At 37.7% G+C, this 13,636-nt stretch overlaps 1 long non-coding RNA gene across 1 annotated transcript in view; it reads left to right on the forward strand.

Moving 5' to 3' along the window:
* Window positions 1-11,879, forward strand: part of LOC123285164 (uncharacterized) — a 65,953-nt gene extending 54,074 nt beyond the window's left edge. Inside the window, exon 3 of the long non-coding RNA XR_011502964.1 lies at window positions 11,750-11,879. This is a non-coding gene — a long non-coding RNA (uncharacterized lncRNA). The remainder of the gene's footprint in view (window positions 1-11,749) is intronic.
* The last annotated feature ends 1,757 nt before the right edge of the window (window positions 11,880-13,636 follow it).

Consider the following 13,636-nt stretch of genomic DNA (forward strand, 5'->3'; position numbering starts at 1 on the left):
AGAAAAATACCAAGGACATTAATGCCAATGGCTAGAGCAATAAAAAGTAGCCTTAAGAGAGTTTAAAAAATTTGCATAAAATCTGCATGATTTTATTCTTCCTTTTGCAAAAATAATACAAAAGCAACTTCTTTAAGAGAACCTCCAAAATGGACATTATGATGGCCTAGAATTTTGGCTTTTTGGGTTCTCACTTTAAGAAAGTGATTCAGTCGCTTCAGGGTTTCGCTTTGGTGTTTGTTTCTCGCAGGGTTGATGAAATGCATCTTCATCTATGTGCAGTTCTTCTGGAAACTTTAAATACATAGCCTTCTGGAGTGGCTGGCTTGCGCACAGAAGTCAGAATATGGTATTGGCATGGGGGCCGGAGCCGCGGGTGCGCAGAGCTCTCCGAGAGGGAGGCGCCCAGGCAGCAAAGCCTGCGGGGCAGAGCATCCTCGAGCCCGGCAGGCAAGCCCCCGTGACAGTGCGTCCGCAGCAACTTTTTGTGCAAATGCCACCTGAAGCGGGATGAGGGGGAAAGGGAAAGGAAGGAGAAGGGTTTTGGAAGACGTGTGAAAGTAAGAAGCGATCCTTGCCTACCACCCATTCCGGAGTTAAAGAGTTAGTATGTCCGCCCTCCTACTGCTCAGCTAAGAGGCGGCAGGAATGGCCTCGCACCCTCACCAAGGATATTTCCCAGCTCTCGGAGGCGGGCAGTTTTTGCACTTAGGATGAGGGAAAGTTTAGGCGGACTGATAGAAGATGTTCTTTCATTGCCCTCTTTAGGTGTGATTTGAAGGAGCAGAGAAAGAGCAGAGGGTGACTTCCTTCCAATGAGCTTGAAACCAGCAGATTTTTGACGAGTGGTAGATAGGGGTCAAGAGGTAAGCTTTTAGGGGAAGAGAAACTAGACAAAGCAAACTGTTCAGAATGAGAAATATGAGGGAGGGAGCATAATCCAGGGTTGTCGTTACTTCTCCTGTCAAAACTTCAGACACAACTTTCCTCAGTGTGTACCTAATCCTCAATGAGAGGAATGCGAAGAAGGACATTGCAAAATGAATCATGCCTGCATTCAGGGAGAGAAGAACTTCCTGAAAAGTAAAAAATATTTTTAAGAAAGCAAATGAAATGTAAGGCCAAGGGCACATGTAATTTTTGCAAATGTGAAAACTTGTGGAAATTACTCATCTAATACAGTTTTACTTTTTATGAAAGAAGAAAATAACTTTTTTAAGTCTGTTTCATGCTTCACTTGAATTCTTTATTATTCTAGTTATATGACATAGTTTCCCATAAGGTAGGGAAATGGTAAGGGTAAATTTCCTGAAGGACAAATAGAAACGAACAAATGGGAGAATTCAGTGCTTTGTCGATTTGTCTCCTATGTATAGGATGAATATTATCTTTCTCTCTGATGCTTGAATTCTTTCTTGGTTTAGGTTACTCAACCTTGCTGAACTGTTTCTGCCCTTTGACATGTTGAGAACTGTTCAATATATGAGTAATGTACATGATCTGATCAATTTCTGTTTTAACTTTTTGCTACCAGCACATTTTTTTCCTGTCATTTATACTTTAGTGAAGTACACAACTGCACGGAGTAAGCATTTGAAAAATATTTGTGAATGAATTATTTTTAACTGAAGAGTAGAACTTTTCTGCTATTTTTGAAGGTTTAAATGATGAACACATTAACTTGATAAGCATTTTTGGAGAAATATTTCCAAGTCAATTTGAGGGTTTAGTACTTAAAAGGCAAAGTTCTTTGATGAGAATTTTCTCCCAGGAGAGGAACATACTTTCTGTATGTACAAAATGTGTAGGATGCCGTCCTGATGGCACTCCTGCACGAATCGTGTGTTCGTCCTAACAGCGAACATTTTCTCTGTTTCTGTGTCAGTTGTCACTAATCAGTTCTGCATCTGATGTGCAGATCCATCAGGGAATAGGATTTAAGTCATTCTGGCTTTAGCACATACGATATGCTTGTACAGGAGTTTACCAAAGCCCCTTTTGATCCATTTTGAGAAGGGGATGTGCATATGTTATGGTACCTCTACAGCTGCAGTGACTGAACTAGCTGACAAGTGACAGGAGGGTTTTTTCCTCTTTGGTATTTCATGGAAGTGTGCACAAATCATAACAAGTTGCCTCTCTTTCCTAAGACAGGGAACATTTCCCTTAAAGAGCACATGGCTATATGATGTGTTTGTGTACATGAAAATTCATGCTGCGATCAATTTTAATTTTGCCATTTTGGTTGTTTTTAAATTTCAGGTTTGAGAGTTTTGAAGAAGCATAATTAATTACTTTCAATTTCATCTTGACTGAGTTTGTAAAAACCCTATCAAAGTCTTGGTGGAAAAGTAAAATTCTTTACCCTTGAGAGAAGCTATAGTGTTCAGTGACCCATCCCCCTGGGCTGTTGTTTTCTTTATTTGTCAAGAAAGCTTGATAAGTAGTAAACACCTAATGTATGCCAGGAAGTCATATGCTAGGATGGTATGCAGCAGGTCATGGTTCACAATAATCTGTCTGTATTTTGAGCTATGCGTTCAAGCAGTGTTAATAGCAACAACAACAGTAAGCATGGAACTCTCGCTTCATTATTTCTTCACTGGGTACAAGGTACTGAGCTTTGTGCTGAGAGAGATCCTGTGACAACTGTAAAAAGTGTGAATTAAGGGGGACTGGTGGAGTGGAACAGAAGCAGGCTTTGGCAGCAAGATCAGGGTTCAAATCCAGCCTTCAGCACCTATGAGCTGTGGTTTTTGCCTGGGCCTCAGGATCCTCATCTATGAAATAAGGAGACTGTTGGGAGGCACCAATGTGCAAATGACTTCCTGTATCACTTGACACACAATGGTACTGAATGGCTTTTGTTCCTTTGAGCTCCCTTTTTCCTGTGATCCCAGAATAGCTGGAGACCCTGTATAATTCTTTCTAGGTAAGCTCCAATCTAGCTGCATTGTTTTGGGTGAACTGACATCTTTAGCGGGTAGCTTGCTGGACCCACAGAAGCTGACTATCTGATTGTGACATCTAAGGTAAGTGCCAGTAAAGTGATCTGCTCTAAATAGCAGGTACATATATACATGTGTATGTGGTTTTCCCTTTTTTCTGGTGAAGAAATGTGTTCTTTTTCGATTACTCAACCTTTCTGTAATGACCAGGGACAGTGAGCTATGCTTAAAGCACAGAATGGCAGCTTTTGATGGCCCTTGATTTTCCCTTTAATGGAGTTCACTTGTCTAAACCTAGGAATTCAAGGGACAGGAGGAGGGGAAGCGGAGGGGAGAATTGGCCATGAGCCCATTCTGAATCCATTGATAATCTCATGGCTCTGAGGTTAGAGGTTGCACTATTTTTTCTGAAAAAAAGCCTGCTGTACCTGCGTCAGGACACATAGTATGGTATGATTTTCTGTCATGAATAAAATGAGAGCAGCGTTCCAGACCTACTAAAAGCACTCGTTTAGACTTGACAGTAAAGTCTCCACTGTGAAATCACTTGCAGGGGCTGTCCCCGCTGGTGGTATTTCCTCCCTCTCCCTTCATACCTTCTCTGTTGCTCACCTCACTCTTCCCACCGCCGGGATGGTGAGTGTGAATCCGAGCGTTTGAGATCTTGAGGAAGCGTCTTCTTCCTTTTTCTTTACATATGAAGTGGCTTCTTTTCTGTTTATATCTTCATGTGAACATTCTGGATGGTAAGAATGACAGATTATTGGCTCTGTCACAATTTGCCTTACACATAACCTCACTGCCAATTTTATTAGAAAAAAAAAGATGTCTTCCTTTATGGAAGAAATAAGCATATCTTGGTTGTGGTTAAAAAAAATCACCCAAAAAACTGTTCTGTGGACCAAAATCTTCCATAAAAGCAAATACACCTGATTCCTATTGTGAGCCCTAGACCCCAGGCCTTCTTTATCCTACTTCTCACCCTGCCCTCTCACATTGTAACTGGTATTTCAGGATGGTCGCTAACGTAATGAGAGAGCGCTCTTTTGTGGCAAAATAATGCTAAAGATGATGATAATAATAATGGTAATAATAATAGTATCATCTTACAAAGGTACTTTCTATTCCACCTTCCAGGCTGAGCAGTGAGCCCGTCACAATGTTAGACAAGGAGGTAATACTGCCCACTGAATGTGTCTGTGCATTGTTTCATCCTCAACAGGCTTAATTAACACAAACTTCTCCAACCTTCTTTTTGCAATGACTCTGAATGAGGATAATGAATAATTTGCTAAGACCCCAGAGGAGAAGACAGGGGAAAAATGAGTAATTTTAATTCAGGTAGTTTGGTCTCATTCTTGTGCTTATTTAGTAAAACTCTATTGGGAAGCTTTTTTAAACCACAAAATACAATTGAAAAAAGAAGAAATGTTAATTAAATTTCTGTATTATTTACACGGTTTTATGGAGAACACCAAATAACTAGCTTGTCCATGATTAGAAGTGATGGGGGATGGGGTGGATAATAATTAGTTGTTTCGTGGTCTATCTGTTCTTCAGAGGTTAATTTGATTTAGATAGAAAGATGATGTTAACATTCTTTAATAGATTTCAGATTCCCCGGGGTAGCTTTTACTTTATAACCCTATTCTGCACTTAATATGACTTTTATCATTGTGTCAGTGTGTCACCCCTAACAGAATGCAGGATTTAAGTAAACCACAGTGACCCTGTTTCACAGGATGATTTAGGGTCTTATTCTAGTTCTCTTGAATCTGTGCAGAAACCTGAACTAAAAATTTCATCCTCAAAGTTTTAAAGACAGCTTTGTTTTCTAAAGAGACAACCATCTTGTAAATGATAATAAAGAGAAGAAAAGATATTTAAAAAAATATTATTTTGGTTTGTATCGCATTAAAGAAAACACATTTGATATTCTAGAGTTTGGGCTTTCCTCCACTTTATGGCTGCACTCTTTTAGCTTCTTTAGGACTAGAGGAAGAGGGTCTTAGGATGAAAGAGGCGGCTAGCTGTAGACGGCAGTCACCAGACATACATTGCAGAGACTGCACTTTTCATCTTGAGTATGCACTGAGAAGTTCATGTGCTGCTGTCACTCATACAAATAACGTTAAAACACTTGTGTCATTGGAGACTTATATGGCTTACTTATAAAATCAGATGGGATATTTTGGGGGGCACACCGAGCAGTGTGGGTTCACTGATGCATTAGGACAGACAATCTGTGAAAACATACTTTTCTGCTCAAGGCTATAAAGCGTGTCAGGTCTATTGTACTTGGCTCTGGTGAGCTGTATGTTTCTTTAAGGCACTAAAGCCTTTAAGAGGTTTGAGAGTGATGATGTCATTAATTAATAACTGACTGCCCGCTGATCAATACAATAGGTACACACTGTAATGGCTTATAAGCCTGATGGCTTTTTAATGGCTCATGTATAAATGTTAATTGATTTAAAACAAAGGGAAATTTCTGTCTATTGGGTCAATAGTTTATGGATTATGACTACCTTTTAGTTTGAGATTGCTAATGAATGCTCCTTCTTCGCCCCCCTCCTGCCTTGTTCTTGTGTATTTTTTAATCAGGAATGCCTGTAAACAAGATACATTAGGCCAGTTATTGGGACTGGAACCCGATAACATTTGTAAAACCCCGACGGCTTCCACGAGATGCCACTCTCGGGCTTCACAGGGTGTATCCTACAACATGGAATACATACGAGTCAGTGGAAAGTTCTGTGTCTACTTCTTTCATAATATATTTTGCACAAAAGATATATGTCATATAAATATGAAACCTTTGATATATTATCAAGGATTTTATGTTTGGATTTTTTATACGTCAAATGTGTAACGTGGAGAGATATATAGTGGATGTGTTATCTGTCAGACTAAGTGACTGAATAGATAAAGCTGTGATATTTATTCTAACATCTAAATTAAGAGTCAAATAGACTTAGAACAGATTCAACATCAGAAACAAGAATTGGCAGATAGAATTCTACCTGGGAGATTCCTGCCGGCCAGCACGGCAGTTGCTTATGACAGAGATATTCTGAAGACTTAGGAGTTGATACTGTAGCACAGTTTTGTGCTTAATAGGAAAAGGGTGTGTGGTTAATTCTCCATCATTTCAGACGGCAGTTAGTGCTTCCTCTCGTCCTTCAATCGCCATGCCAGCATTTTTTTTTCTGTTTTATTGCTCCATATTCAGGTCTGCTTTGAAATGGTGCCAGGTATCTTTTTTCATTTAGGCAAATTTTACATCAGAATACTGATTTTATATATAAGGAAACTGGTAGCTTTGGAATAGTATCCCTGTCACCTTTATACAAGTGTGCATGAAATTTAAAAAGCCAAATGGTGTTCCAAGGGGTATTGTGAAAACAGACGTCTTTGCCCCATACGCTTCCAACTTCCCACAATACTGGCTCCTCAGAGAAGCGCTTTCAGCTCTTCTACATGCCTGTTCCTGGTGTTTACCTTCATATTTAAGATAACCTACTTACATTACAGACTCGTCACTTTTCAGTTTTAAATATTATGTATTAATTTCTTTGTTGGAAGATAGGAATTTAGCACCTTTATATCATCCCCTCCCCAAGAATTCTCTTACTGTACCTTTCTTAAAAAGTCTCAATGCTTACACTTCTTTCCTTATTATTAATCCATATCCAAATTTTTTAAAAATGTATGAATCTCCTCGTAGTATGTTCAAACATCTCAGATAATCTGCCCAAGAATAGTGAGGAAAGTGAAACAAGAAGTCTCTTGTCACAGGTGGCAGTGCATGTGTGTGTGCGTATGTGTGTGGTTGCAGAGGGAGATTAATTTTAAGGGACAAACAGAGGCAGAGAAGTGAAGGAGACTGAGAAGGAAAGGCAAAGATGCAAGAGGAAAATGAGGAGAAAATGGAAGTCAGAGGAGAGCGTGTCAAGGAGAAGGAGGTGGTAAAGGAATGTCAGAAGCCACAGGGAATAAAAGAAGGGGAAGACGAAAAGGCATCCAGGAGTGGCTGCCAAAAATACTGGGGTCCAGAACGTCCGTGCAGTGGGAAATAATAAATCACTTTATATTAGTCACCTGAGGAACTTGCTTCCAGGTAAAGGAGGGAGACGGCAGTTAAAAAACAGCTAGACGTAGATGAAAGACTAAGCTCAAAAATTTTTTTTTGGAGACAGAAAATACTTGAGCATGTTTCTAGGTGAAGGTGTACATTGAAAATCCCGTGGGTGACCAGCAGTCTTTTCCAATCAAATCCCTTTGACGATTGTATTAGGGTTTAATGATGATATTTTCCTATGTTTATGTTGTAGTACCTCACAATGTTTAAATGGCTGTTAAAAGCATTATCTTATTTTATCTACACACACACATGTTGGAAACTGGCAGTTTAAAGGGGGAAGTGCCCACTTTATAGATTGGAGGATTGGAGCCAAGACTCAAATCTGCCCCCCACCCTCAGCCCAGAGCCCTGGTTACCATCGTGCAGCCGCCCTTGGCATTCTCCTCTGCCTCCTGGTTGATCTTTGCTGTTAAGAGTCTCCCCTATTCTTACTTTTTTTGGCTAGGCTTGTCTGTCCATCTGCCTGCTACTATCACTTCCTTGAAATCCACAGCTATATCATGTGTTGACTAACTTCATCACACCATAAAGCCGCTGTTACTATTCAACGGTACACAGATCCAGACATTGTGCAATGGAAAGAGATTCTCTCCAGTCTAGTAACCTATTTTGAGGACATATTTTTGTATGACTGTCACTAGAAACACCATTATCTTAAACAACATGTGGACCTAGAGCCACACATCAGGATAGATAAGAAAACCATTTTATGTAATTGGAATTTAACTTGGATACCGACAGAGTTTTGGTGCCAAACTCTATCTACAGATCTCACTAGGAGCATATCTGCTTCTCATTTCACTTTTTTAAATGACTTTGGCCGACCAGGGCTCCAAAGTTTGGCTTATTAAATGGATAGCAAAAATCAGTGATGGTTTTCAGTTCTGCATCATCAATGAAAATATTTGGCTGTGTGTAGGTTTCCTGGATGCAGGATAATACATTCCTCAATCATTCACTCATTTATTCATTCAGTCAGTCCACAAAAATTTCTTGAGGATCTGGGTCTACTATTTTCCAGTAGTATGCCAGACATAGCCTTGCTTGCAAGGGGGCATCTCAGTTTTGTAAGAGAAACAGAGAGTCAACGTATTAGAACAGCACATGATAAGGGCAGGATACCTTCATCGTGAATAATGGGCCCACACTTAGCCTTCATCTTGGTGGAGAAGCAGTTCAAAGAATGCTCTCTGGAGAAAGCAACACCTGAACTTGGAGGATGAATATGAAGAGTGAGGGTGCAGAGAAGGAAATGAGGGCTGCCAGGCAGAAGGAGCAATAAGCACAACGTCATGGAGACATGAGCAAGCAAGAGAAAGCCTGGTGCATTATAGGAAGAGCAAATTGTGATGTCTGGAGTTAAGGGTGCATGTGGAAAAGGTGGCCAGTGGTAATGCTGGGGAGGTAAGAGGGTCCAGATCCTGAAAGGCTTGGCTTTCAAGGAAGCTGGATTTCAGGAAAGCCTCGGGAATTCACAAAAGAGTTTTGAGCAAGTGTGCCATGTAATGCGATCAGCCTTTTAGAAATACCAGTCAGGAGAAGGGATTAGAAGGAAATGTGGCTGGGGTCATGAGACTAGAAAGCCAGGTGAGACATTCCAGCCTGAGTTAAGGTTATGGGTGTGGATGAATAAGAGGGAAGATGAGAGAAACATTGAGAAGATAGCATCACCTGGCTTGATGACCAATTTGGTGTAACACAGAAGGAGGGACCTGGTCAATGGTCGTGCTAGCTTCTCAGTAATTCCTATTCTGAATTCCTAGAACGAATGGTGCTGGGATATGCTCTGTGGCACTCGGAACAGCTGGTTTAGACACATTGAGCATTCAAAAATTTTCTGAATGACAGTGTCCAGTTAGTTAAAGTTTCTTAAATACAATATATACAAAATTCTCAAGTGACTATACGTGTAATTCAATGATATCTTTAGCACTGCTGGGTACCTAGATTAAAAAACTAGTCATATTCTATAACTAATGATTAACCATGTGATAAATGCTATTGCAATTCTGAAATGAACTTTTTTGCTGCTGTGACTGAAGAAACAATGATTTGAATTCTCAAGGACACTTCTCCCTGTGTTGCAGAAAAGTGTGTGAAGATATGTTGAAATAAATGTTAGGCATTTACTTTCTTTTTTCAGTTATGATATTTGATCCTAGATATTTAAAAGTTTTCATAAATTATGACAATGTGAATACTTCAAACTCACCAAAAAAGCCAAAAAACTTCATTTTTTGGATTCTAGCCAATTGACCTTGGCATTCTGAAAACTGAACCAGATAGTTAAATTTAGTCTTTACATTTTTGAGAGTAGAATGACTTTTACATTTTTTAAAGGGGAAAATATTTATTTTTTGTTTACAACCTCAATAAATGTTCATTGCAAACAAAAGAGAAATATATAAAATGGAAAATCAAAAGTGCCTTACAATCTACCATAATTCTATCACTAGAAACAGTGGTTAGAGTTTAGGGAGTATCTTGCAGATAAACTCACATATAGTTTTAATGATATCAAATTATACATAGTTTTCCACAATCTTTCTTTCTCAATTGCCAATGTCATAGATGTCTTTCCAGGCAAATACGTAGATAGCTATCCTTTCATTGTGTTTTTATTTTATATATGGATAATTTATTCACCCATCCCTTATTTTTTCCCCCTAAATTTTCAACTAACAATGCTGCTGTGAATATCCTTGTACATATTTATTTATTTATGTATTTTTCCATTTAGATAAATTTCTGGAGTAGAACCATTGAATCAAAGTGTACATACAGTCTAAATTTTGATAAGTATTTTCAAATTAACACCTCAAGTGGTACTACCAACGAAGTATGAGAGTACTTCTCGCCACATACTGTTACTTACTGTGGTATAATCAACTTTTGATTTTTCTTTCTCTATTTGATAGGGAAAAAACCTTATAACTACTTTAATTTGGATATCTTTTATTTGTAATGATGCTGTTTATCTTATGTTTATTGTTCTTTTACCTATTCTCTTTTGCAAATTATTTGTTAAAGTTCTTTGCTAATTTTTGTTATATCATTTATTTATAATTGATTATAAAAAGCTCTTCATATATTAAAACCGACTTTTCCTTACAACTTATGCTTTGGAGATTTGCTAAGGGAGGCCTCCCCTTCCTCAAGATTATAAGTAGAGTAAGTTTTAATTAAAAAAATCCCCAAACAACTAGGGATAAAAAAATCAAATAAAAAATTAAAAAAATAATTAGAGAGTTTATTGACAAAAAACATAGGCAACTGGAAAAGATTGTGGCTGGTCTCTAAAAAAAAGGAGAAACTCGTTTAGTTTCACAATAAAATGGAAATAAGGACTAGGGTATAAATTGCGTGAGGATGGCGATCTCTCTCTGGTCCAGGGCGCTGTCCCCGGATAGCTGCACTCAGAACAGAAATTTCTTAGTAATATTTTTGGTATTAGTGAAGGAATGCATGCGTCCAAGCTTGTAAGAATGAATACATGAAAACTGGAATCGGGAAACATCTAAGACTCAGTAGGATTTCTACAAGTACTGAGGAGATAGTGAACACCACCATTGCAATGGCCACTTTCACAATACTGTGAAACTGGTAATTTAAGCTTTAAAATCCTTATGTGTATTGAGACTTTTTTTTTCTTGACTGAAGATCCCAAATTTTACTAATGTTTGTGAGGACACTAAATTCATGTCCCTTATATATCGTAGTGTTAGTCTCAGAGTAATATAACCCTAAGGAGGATTTGAGTATTAAAAAAGAATCAACACTACACTACAGAGTCAAGGGAAAACTGGTCTGAACACTGGAATATTCATTATTCAGTGATCTACCCCCAAATGTTCTGGAATCTTCCTCGTGTGGGGTTCTTGAGCAAGTCCTAAGGTCCGACAAAAATGTAAAGTGTACTGGGAAAAGGGTAGAAGACAATCTAAAAGATTTTAAAAGGCAGGAGAATGACTTAATGTTTTCATTTTAACCCATTGTTTGATCGTTTTAAGATAATGTTATTATAAATACAACTAGGTCTAAATTCTGAGTTCTAACTTATGGAAACATACAATAACCCTACTTTTTTTCTTTTTTGTAATTTAGATACTTTCTTGGATGATTAAAAACAGCTTTTTATAAACTGTGTTCTCTAGCATTTTTTTCCCTGAAAGAATAATCTTTTTTTTTTTATTAGTATAATAGCTAATTTTAATTCTATGTGACACAAACCCCTTTAACTTTATATGGTATTTTATATAGTAATGTTTATTTCCTATACAAAGTCTCTAGGATGTTTTATCTGTTTTATATCCCATTGAATTCTCCCTGAAACTGCACTAGTTTACAATAATTTTATTACTTTATTAATTAAACGTTTTCCAACAAGCTAGCTATGGCATTTCTTATCATCAAGGGTTCCATTAGTTTTTAATGGTGTGAGACAAAATTACCATTTACCCACATGCAATTTAAGAAGCATCATTAACACAGGAAAAGCACCAGGTGGGATTTCTAATAGTTACTGTTTCTCATTTTTGTTTTTATTTAAAAGGAATAACTGGTTTTGAGATTTTTTTTTTTTGCTGCTATATTGCCAAATCTTCACTTGAATTTTATGATCAAGATAATTTAAAATAATGTTCTTCTATTTCCTTAGGCACTATTCAACAATATTTTACTTATGTGCACATAGCTCCAGTCTAGCACTTTTTCTATGCAGTTGGGTGACTATCGTCTGCACAGACAACAAAACAAAGACAGACCTACACGGACTCAAGCAGTGTGTGTGACCCTTGTGTGGGCAGCGTCAGTGGAGTGGCCACAGAACTGCCTCTGCCATCAGAGAAGCAGGGACATTGGGACTAAAAAGATCCAGGAGTGCCTCAAACCAAAAGAAATTCTACGACTCCTACAAAATGGACATGCATTTATTTTTTTCTACACATCATTTGAACTCTTGAAAAGAGGTCACATATCATATGTTAGATAATGCTTGCCCTCTTGGAGAGTGGAAAGGACCCATTCTTGTAAGGCGAATTTAAGAGAACCAATGAGGAACTGTCAGGCACCGAAGTTTGTAACAACATGGGTACTCTGGGACGATTGGGAAAATACAGATATCTTGCAATTCAGGGGATTGTAAAATATACAGAACACAATATAGACCCCTATTGCCTATAAATCCTAACTAGAAGTGGAGGTTTATTCAATCAAGACTTCAGCAAAATGCTCATCAGCTATTAACAGAAGGCAAAACCAAAACCAGATATACAAAAAGAGGTACACAAAACGCCAACCTGGGCAATCATTTCCTGGTTTGCCTTTCTTGGGCAATTACTGTTCTGGGATCTAAAGGAATTGGAATAGTAGAGGAACATTACAGTTTCCCAAAGTTGTTTCTAAACTGTTTGACACAAAATAGACAAAATTTAATAAAATTGACTAGTATTTCAAGACATTTTTCATTAAAGGGTGGGATATATTCAAGAACTGTATACTCACTTGCCTCAGGAAAGGCAGATAAAAACATCTTTATCATCTCCTAGAAAATGTTCTAAAAATTTTATTACCTGAATGATCTGTTGAGAAAATGAAGAAAATTGTCGATTCAGCATCTAATGTGCATGTCCTTTCTCTGTTTCGAGTGGTTTATAAAAGAATGGATGGATATTTTGGACTTTAGCACATCAGAGGGGGCTGCTGTTTATCCGTCTTCAAAGAGTGGTCTACTCTGGAGGGTGTTTGTATAAAAGTATTAAATTTAACTCAGTTCAATACATATTTGTTGATCACTTACTATAGGTTTGTCATATGATAAATATTACATCTTGCTTAGCACACCACACATGACAAATATTTGTTTCATTCCAAAGAGAATTGCTGTAATAAAGGAGTTTTAAGCAAAAAGTGGGGAGAAAAAATACAAATAAAGTCTTCTAAATGTGGAAGTTTAGACACCTAAAAAGAAATAGTTTACTTCCTAAGATTAAGGTATTTTATATTAAGCTAAATTTACACTTCCCTCTTATACCAATCTACATTTTTAGTTAATTGCCCAATGAATATATGTCTGAATACAGAAAATATGTAAGCTCATTCACAACAGTATTGTATATGTGGCTCTTTTTTCTCTTTGTCTGCACAATGATCATGTGCTACACGGTTTTCTTGTTAGCATATCAATTCCATAGTTGTGTTGCCTACAAAAGAAAAAAACCAACAAAGTTATTAATGAGCTTCTGTGTTGCATTTGCCCTGTAATATTTCTCTATTTTGAATTGGACCTAAATCAGTTATTAAATTTTAAACAAATCATTATCACTTTGAATGAGAACTGGATAGATTGCTTTCAGCATGGCGTATAGAAGACTCGCTCTGTGAATTCTTCTCCGGAACAATTAAATTATTACCTAATTTACCGGGTAAGTTGTGTTTTATTTGGGCTGTTGCATATCAACACTAGATTTCCAGGGATCCAGTCAAACCTCCTGGGCGCTGCTGGATTCCCAGCATTTGTTCTCTTCCCATTCAGTGCGCTTTTATT

This window comes from Equus asinus, chromosome 4 (genome assembly GCF_041296235.1).
Source record: "Equus asinus isolate D_3611 breed Donkey chromosome 4, EquAss-T2T_v2, whole genome shotgun sequence".
In the NCBI taxonomy this organism is placed as follows: Eukaryota; Metazoa; Chordata; class Mammalia; order Perissodactyla; family Equidae; genus Equus; species Equus asinus.